The 7,688-nt window shown below is 45.4% G+C and overlaps 1 non-coding gene across 1 annotated transcript; it reads right to left on the bottom strand.

Moving 5' to 3' along the window:
- Nucleotides 1-7,533: 7,533 nt before the first annotated feature.
- Nucleotides 7,534-7,606, bottom strand: TRNAR-ACG (transfer RNA arginine (anticodon ACG)). Its single transcript has one exon. It is a non-coding gene; the product is annotated as a tRNA-Arg (tRNA).
- Between the last annotated feature and the right edge of the window lie 82 nt (nucleotides 7,607-7,688).

Here is a 7,688-nt window from a genome sequence, read left to right as displayed (position 1 = left end):
CTCTTCATACAATTCCAGGTGAGGATACCACTGGCTGGTTTGAACTCCAATACCATATTAACCCCTTTACCCCCGGGGGTGGTTTGCACGTTAATGACCATGCCAATTTTTTCAATTCTGACCACTGTCACTTTATGAGGTAATTACTCTGGAACGCTTCAACGGATCCCCCTGATTCTGAGATTGTTTTTTCGTGACATATTGTACTTCATGATAGTGGTAAAATTTCTTCGATATCACTTGCGTTTATTTGTGAAAAAAACGGAAATTTGGCGAAAATTTTGTAATTTTCAAACTTTTAATTTTTATGCCCTTAAATCAGAGAGATATGTCACACAAAATACTTAATAAATAACATTTCCCACATGTCTACTTTACATCAGCACAATTTTGGAACCAAAATTTTTTTTTTGTTAGGGAGCTATAAGGGTTAAAAGTTGACCAGCGATTTCTCATTTTTCCAACAAAATTTACAAAACCATTTTTTTAGGGACCACATCACATTTGAAGTCACTTTGAGAGGTCTTTATGACAGAAAATGCCCAAAAGTGACACCATTCTAAAAACTGCACCCCTCAAGGTGCTCAAAACCACATTCAAGAACTTTATTAACCCTTCAGGTGCTTCACAGGAATTTTTGGAATGTGGAAGAAAAAAATTAACATTTAACTTTTTTCACAAAAATGTTACTTTAGACCCAATTTTTTTTATTTTCACAGGGGTAACAAGAAAAAATGGACCCCAAAATTTGTTGTGCAATTTCCCCTGGGCACGCAGGTACCCCATATGTGGGGAAAAAACACTATTTGGGCGCACGGCAGGGCTCGGAAGGGAAGGAGCGCCATTTGACTTTTTGATTGTAAAATTTGCTTGAATAATTAGCGGACGCCATGTTGCGTTTGGAGAGCCCCTGATGTGCCTAAACATTGGAGCCCCCCCCACAAGTGACCCAATTTTGGAAACTAGACCCTCCAAGGCACCTATCTAGATGCATAGTGAGCACTTGGAACCCCCAGGTGCTTCACAAATTGATTTGTAAAAATGAAAATTTGTGAAGCACCTGGGGGTTCCAAGTGCTCACTATGCATCTAGATAGGTGCCTTGGGGGGGTCTAGTTTCCAAAATGGGGTCACTTGTGGGGGAGCTCCAATGTTTGGGCACACAGGGACTCTCCAAATGCAACATGGTGTCCGCTAACAAATTGAATGGAAAATCAGCTCAAATTGTTAGCGGACACCATGTTGCGTTTGGAGAGCCCCTGTGTGCCCAAACATTGGAACTCCCCCACAAGTGCCCCCTTTTTGCAACGGATTCCTGATTTGTCAATTTTATAATGTAGTGTTATATGCCAGTTGTGTATTACAACCTGACAAACACTACACAACTGAAGTATGACAACCTGACGAACACTACGTCAGCTGTGTAGTGTTCGTTGGGTTCTCATACGTCAGAAATTAATTCAATAGTCATGAGGTATGGTATCTTCTGAAGCAGTCTTTCATGCAGAGGCCAGATTTGTCGGGGCAGGTGTCACATTGGTAAATGGTGTCCTTGCGTATTCCTCTTCGGTAGCACACTCGGCACTTCTTTTGTGACTTACCCTTTTTTCCGCTGTGAGGGATCTGCCCCGGGAAATGCTGGCCCGGAACAATTCGAGGTCCTTCAGTTCCAGAAGTAGTGGGACCCGCTCCGCCACCACTGCCAAATATCAGGGCCTTGATAACTGTCTCCTGAAAGTGAAGATACGACGCAGAAGTCTGGCCTGCACATTGAGACAGAAGGAAAGCGTTGTGCATTGCCATCTGAACAATGTGCACGGCCAGCTTCTTATACCATACCTTGGCCTTTCTCAAAGCACTGTACGGCTGGAGGACTTGATCGGAGAGATCAACTCCCCCCATGTACTTGTTGTACCCCCCTACACAGTCTGGTTTGGCGACCTGTGTAGTGGAACCTCTTACAGTGCTGAGGGTGCTGCCATCACCATGTATGGTGGTCAAGAGAAGGACATCCCTCTTGTCCTTGTACTTGACCACCAACAGGTGGTCGCTACATTGGGCTCTGCTCTCACCCCTTCTGAGCAACTGCCCAATTAGCGTCTTTGGGAGGCCTTTCTGATTTTTGCGGACACTACCGCAAGCTGCGGTATGTCGCGCAGAGAGGGACTTGAAGAGTGGGATACTTGTGTAAAAATTATCCACGTACAGGTGATAAGGTGATAACCTTTATCCAGCAGTGGGTGCACCAAGTCCCACACAATTTTCCCACTCACTCCCAGAACAGGGGGGCATTCAGGGGGTACAATCCGGGAGTCCTTCCCTTCATAAACTCTAAACTTGTGAGTGTACTCTGAGGTACTCTCACAAAGTTTATACAGCTAGATCCCGTACCTGGACCTTTTACTGGGCAGGTACTGCCGGAATCCAAGCCGCCCCTTGAAAGAAATTAAGGACTCATCCACGCAGATGTCCCTTTGGGGCACGTACACTTCACCAAACTTGTTGAAGTGCTCGATGACTGGCCGAACTTTGAAAAGACAATCAAAGTTCCGGTCATCGCGTGCAGGACACCTTGCATTATCTTGGTAATGCAAGAACTTGTGGATGGCCTCAAAACGTTTCCGGATCATCACCATTTGGAACACTGGAGTGTTATACAAAGCGTCAACACTCCAGTATTGCCGAATCTCTGTTTTTTTTCAGGATCCCCATATGAAGGACCAGGCCCCAAAACTTCATCATTTCTTCTGCGTCTACAGGAGACCAGTTAGAAAATGATGAAGAGGGGTTTTGTTCCAAAAATTGATGAGCATACAAATTAGTTTGGCCCACCATGAGGTTTATAAAATCCTCAGAGAAAAAGACTTTGAAAAAGTTTATTTCTGTGAGGCCTGTGGTGTCAAACTTGATTCCTGATTCCGCCACGAAATCAGGAATGAATGGCTCAAAATTTTCGGGGGGCGAGGTCCATATGGGGTTAGTATTGGGGGGCGCTGGAACATCTTCTCTCCTGCGACGACTGCGGGGCGGTCCAGGAGAACCTGAGGAAGAAGAAGGGTAGGAAGAGGAGGACGATGAGGCGTCAGAAAAGCAAAGAAATGTGGGATCCTCGCCCTCGCTGTCGGTCTCCGTGTCGGAGGCAACAAAAGAGTATGCCTCCTCCGCTGAATAGCGAGTTTGGGATGAGCCGGACATTTTTTTTTTTTTCCCATGTATGTGGTGCGTGTGTGTCAGTTCTTTATTTAGAGTGTGTGTGTGTCAGTGTCCTTGGTGTGAACTTTTTTTTCCTGAAAAAAAAAAAGAGAAAAAAAAGAACTACCGTAGGTGGTTCATACAGCGAGCACGAGTGCGGATCGGTGAACTATGTCACCAATCAACTCTCGGCAGCTGCTGGGTGTGTGCACGGATGTGGTGCAAAGGTGGGGGGGGGAGAATTGACAGGGACAAGACAAAGAAAGAAAAAAAGAAAAGTCGTGAAAACAGCGAACACAGAAAAGAAAAAAGAAAAGTCGTGAAAAGCAGCGAGCACGGACGTTGATCAGTGACGTAGACACTGCTCAGCGCTCGGCCGCTGCAGGACGCACGAAAAAAAAATTGGTAAAAGGAGGGGGGGAGGAGGAGGGGAGGAGGAGGGAGAGGGGTGGATGAGGGGAGAACAGAGATGCACTTACCAAGTCTTCTCGGTTCTTCTTTCAGCAGGATCAGCAGCAGGTTCTGGAAGAGGCTCAGGAGCAGGAGCCGCAGGATAAGGAGCTGGAGACCGACGACCCAGGAGACAGGAGATCCAGGACCCTGGACAGCAGCCGGACGCCGAAGATCCAGCAGCCTGAAGAGCTCAGCAGGATGCCGGAGCAAAAGATCCTGGAGAGCGGCAGCAGCGACTGGAGCAGGTAGGAGAAAGGTCTTGTAGTGTCACATAAGATTGTGGAACTACAAGGCCCAGCACAGAGTGATCAGACGTGACCGCTCTGTAGAAATCCTCACCAAGTGTGAGGATCTGCAGGGCGGTCACAGGGTGGTGACAGGCTGGTCACAGGCCGGTCACCTCCCGGTTAGGTACTCTGATTGGTGTGATTGATGATGACATCGATCGCACCAATCAGAGATGGCTGGGGCCTGGGCACGCACCACAGGGGGTTACAGGGAGGTGACAGGCAGGTCACAAGCCGGTCACCACCCTGTCACCGCCGTGTCACCTGTGTTCATGTACTCTGATTGGAGCGATCGATGTCATCATCAATCGCTCCAATCAGAGCTGGCAAGGGGCTTGTATGACTTCACAGGGGGTCATGGGGAGGTGACAGGCAGGTCACAAGCCGGTCACTGCCCCGTGACCGCCCTGTTCCCGCGCGGTCCCGCTGTGATCGGTGCGAACGATTTGATCGGCGATCGCACCGATCCTAGCAGTTTGGGGAGAGGGCTGGGGTTACTAGGCAACAGCCTAGGATCGGTGCTCTTAGGAGCACCGATCCTATGCTGCACAACACTGTTTCCGGCAATATGCTTGCCGGAAACAGTGAGAAATGCTGTGATTGGCTGTTCAGAATTGAACAGCCAATCACAGCGATCGTGGGTGCGAGGGGGTGGCGCCACCCCCCGAGATGCCGGCGCCATCTACCCTGAGGTAAGATGGCACCGGAATTTTAATTTTATCACCGCGACTTCGGTCGCGGTGCCACTTTAAAGATAGGGCGTACTAATACGTATCAGGTCCATAAGTCCCAGGGCACAGATACGTATTACTACGCCTTAGGTCGGAAAGGGGTTAAAGAGGTTTTCCTACAAATAAAAGTTGACTTTAATCAATAGATCTTGGAATAATAATAAGTTCCACAATTGGATGTGATTAAATAAAATGTTCCTGTGCTGAGATAATCTTATAAATGTGCCCCTGCTGTGTACTGTGTAATGGCTGTGTCTGATCGTGTACGGAACACTGATCATATCACATTTCCTGGGCAGGGGAGGGAGCAAAAGAGTATACAGACAGGACAGCAGGGGATCACAGCTGATTCTTTTTGAGACATAAAATATTTCACTGCCTGTTTTTAAACTATATTTTACCTCACAAAAAGAATCAGCTGTGATCCCCTGCTGTCCTGTCTGTATACTCTTTTGCTCCCTCCTGCCCAGGAGCTGTGGTATAATCAGACCATATCCCTGTACGATCAGACACAGCCATTGATTAAAATGAATGTTTGTTCGTGGGAAAACCCCTTTAATATCAATGATGCCCGACTATATAAATTGTCCTGTGATATTCTCCTATTCTTAAAACCTAAAATAAAATTGCCTATCTGAAAGTTAAAGTTTGTCTATTTTTGAACACACTTTTTTTTTTCTTACATTCATGCATTTATTGCTAAAAATAATTTTTACTGTTGGGTTACATTATAAATTTTGCACCGTTTGGCTTTTGCGGACTTATTTACAAATCAGCTCCTCTCAGCTGTTTTGAGAGTTGCAAACTTCCCAATATAGTGGGCTAACTGACTGATCCTCAGTTGACTCATTCTGCAGCTATTACTAAGCAACACAGAGGCTATAGCAAACAAATCGTGCAAAAAAAAATAAATTATGAAATCCAATTGCAAAATTTTGAATCCCCAAATTCACATTTAAGGAAGAAAAAATGTCCCTAAAAAGATGTCCCCTTTAAAGTAGTTTTCCCACTATAGGAAGTAATGTCCTATTGTGGGTCCAACTTCCAGGACCTCTACGCATCCACTGAAGCTGCAGCACTAGTAAAGCTCAGAGCTCCTGCACCAGTTTCCATGCCCAACGATGTCGGCACTGAGGGTATCAGTTGGGTGGACCCGTGTGCAGTTCCCTACATGGTGGGTGCCATAAACTGTACACAACTGCCACCTTCCAAGTGTCCTATTGGGGCATATAGATGTGATCATGAGGGGGTCCCCTGCTCTGGACCCCTCTATCAGACAGTGTGCAGAGCCACTAACAGACATTGCCAAGACAACATTTCCTGGAAAGACGATTGTTTTGATGGTGCAAACCCTCTAATAAGTATGTCATCAATGTTTTTGAGGGGGTCAACATAACAAGCCCCCTTTATAGCAAGGCGAAAAGTAAATGAGCCAAAACGCAATCACATACAGACGTCAGAATATAGTATTCATACTGAGACCCCCACCGACTGTTAGGCTGTGGTGGTCTTCAGAGGTTTTCCTAGGGAGAGATGTAATTGGACCGCTCGTTTCTATGTTAGAAGCTCTCCATAAAAGGTTCTCTCATAATCTATCCAAAGGATAACCGATCAGTGTCTGCCAGCTGGGGGTCTCACTGCTCGTCCCACCGATCATATAGTACCATGTAGGAATAGAGCAGTGAGCGTGTACTCTGCTGCCTCGCTCCAAGTGGCTCTGCTATCTTCATCATAGGCCCACAGGGGCTGAACTCATGATTGCTTTCTGGAGGGAGAAAAAAAATGTGATTTTTTATTTTTGCTTTATTCGTCATTTTGATTTGCGTCTTTTTTTAAGCTAGCGCTACTTGGTTCTGCCTACGCTTTTTTTTTCTTCGGCACTATTGCCGTGGATTTGGTTATCCAGATGTTTTAGGACGCAGTCAGGCTATATAAACCGCTAAACAAACAAAAAAGGGACGCAGCAGTGCGGCAAAATGCGGGCAGAAATGTCTCCCAAAACCACATAGAACATATGCTTAAAAAACCGTATGTGCAAGGTTATACTGTACACATGCATTTTCTTTCAGCATAGGCCGTATGAATGGGCCGGAGAGCGGACAGCAATGCTCGGACTGACCGGCCCCTCTCCTGACCTGAGTGTGACCGCGTCATGTATTTCTATGCAGCGGTCACACTCGGGTGGGTAGAGCCGTGGCCGGTCCATGCTCTGCGGTCTGATCTCCGATTTATACGGCCGTCTGACTACTCACTTAGCTTAATTCATCATTTGCAAATTTTCAAAACATCTGAATTTTTGGGCAGTTGTCTACACTAATGGAGTACAACGTGCGTCACAATTATTATTTTCTGGCGCAGTTAAACACAAAGGTGGCATTTTAAAAGCTGATTGAAGGGATTATGCAACTTGTTACTTTAAAAAAAAAATAAGCTTCTTAGAATTTGTGCCCATTTTGATGAATTTTGCTCTAAAACTGGCAATGCAAAAGGACAGACAAAAAAATAACTTACAATAACAATAAATGATGAATCGGGGTCATAAGCTCTGCATGGGGAAGCAGTGCACAGAATTGGCACCCCTATGCTTGTGATTGGTGGGCACCAGTGGATCAGACACTTAGCACCAATCTTATGGCTAGGACTGTGAAAACTGGAGTAATGTGAGAATCATCTTAAAGGGATATATATGTGTATACATATATGTATATACTGTATATGCAGACATTCTAAAATAAATTATATAAAATAAACATGAATTAAACCTGGATACCAGATATAAGCCAAGATTGCATATATACTAACAATATGGGATATGATAAAAATATAATGACATGATATTTATAAAAAAAAAAAAAAAAAAAAAAGTCATTTCGAGCCAGCCAGGAGTCGAACCTAGAATCTTCTGATCCGTAGTCAGACGCGTTATCCATTGCGCCACTGGCCCTCAGACATATAAGTTAGGATCACATAAGCCTCATGAATGTAGTTCTGCCGAGCTGTGATTGGTTTGCTTGACTGTTACTATG

Source organism: Phyllobates terribilis, unplaced genomic scaffold, assembly GCF_046119375.1.
Source record: "Phyllobates terribilis strain yellow unplaced genomic scaffold, ASM4611937v1 Scaffold_1__5_contigs__length_1240528914, whole genome shotgun sequence".
Classification (NCBI taxonomy): Eukaryota; Metazoa; Chordata; class Amphibia; order Anura; family Dendrobatidae; genus Phyllobates; species Phyllobates terribilis.
Note: the sequence above shows the minus strand (reverse complement) of the source record. Positions and strands in the feature narration are given on the sequence as shown.